A 1,283-nucleotide genomic window follows, 5' to 3' on the forward strand; every position below is an offset into this window, starting at 1 on the left:
GTTGAGAAGTTTGAGGTGGTTGAGTAGAGGTGGTAGGTGCTGAGGTTCAGATGGTTGGACATCAGGATATAGTACAGTGTATTTAACGGGATCATAGGTTATTAAGGATTGTTTGACAGATAAAGGACTTAAGAGGGGTCTTAACACAGCCTTCTTATTATGATGTAGATAATAAGTCAGTAAAAGCTCTTTTAGCTATTCTGAATGATGAGATTAATTCACTAGCATTTCGGGGCTTATTATCACAACAGAAACTATAGATAAGCTGACAGAATCTAGCAAAATAAACAGTAGATCTATCTTCATTCATTATGTCCCCAATAAAACATAAGACAACACTTGCATAGTCAAAACCAGTTTGATTTATGAGAGCATACCCGACTTTTTGGCTGAATATGGGAATTGCATCAAAATTGGAACATTTGTTTGCAAAAGCCTTGGTTATGCAATCAAAGAAGAAACTCCATTCCTCTTTATGAAAGATCTCTTCAACTGGCCCAGCTTTGCCAATGTCCTCTCATATCCCAAACTAGCCATCATGTTTTGAAGAACCGGATCTTCAAGAGTAGAATAAATACAGTTCTCAGGTAGCTGTAGTGCTTGTCAAACCGTAGACAACGTCACAACATACTCATCCTCCCCTGATGAAAAAATAATACTTGGGGACCCTTAAGCACCACCATCATCATATACACCGCTTCTCCAGAACTCCAGTACTTGAGTACCAGAGACTGCTTCAGGTTCGGTTAGAGCATACCCAATATCAGAACTAGCAAGAAAGTCCTGAATGAAGTGAAGTTTAGATGGGGCGTCTGACTTGCTGAGAATAGCAGAGAAGTTATTAGGAACAAACTTAACTCCATCAAAAATTATGTCCTTGGGTGCCATGAGAAATATGTGAGAAAGAAAATTGCCTGGAAGGTGTTGGATAAAATGTCTGTATGAAAAATCGTCAGTAGATGAGAGAGAATAAAAGTAAAAAAGAGAGAGATAAAATATGAAAGTAAATAAAAGATTTTACAATCTTTTCTCACTTTTACTTATACACGGTAGAAAAAGTAACCGTTGAGACACCTGTCAGACATGCAGCAGTAAAAGATAATTAATGGGCACGGGTATTCAGTAATCATTACTTAGCACATGCATTTTTTCAAGGAAAAACCGTTCCACTTACCAAGTAATCCCATTAATCAAGGACGTTCAGTTTTATTTTAAATTTTAAAACTGTTCCCACTTAATAAATTATTATTACTGCTTTACCAATATTCTATAAAAATATGACC

Source organism: Apium graveolens, chromosome 3 (genome assembly GCF_009905375.1).
Source record: "Apium graveolens cultivar Ventura chromosome 3, ASM990537v1, whole genome shotgun sequence".
In the NCBI taxonomy this organism is placed as follows: domain Eukaryota; kingdom Viridiplantae; phylum Streptophyta; class Magnoliopsida; order Apiales; family Apiaceae; genus Apium; species Apium graveolens.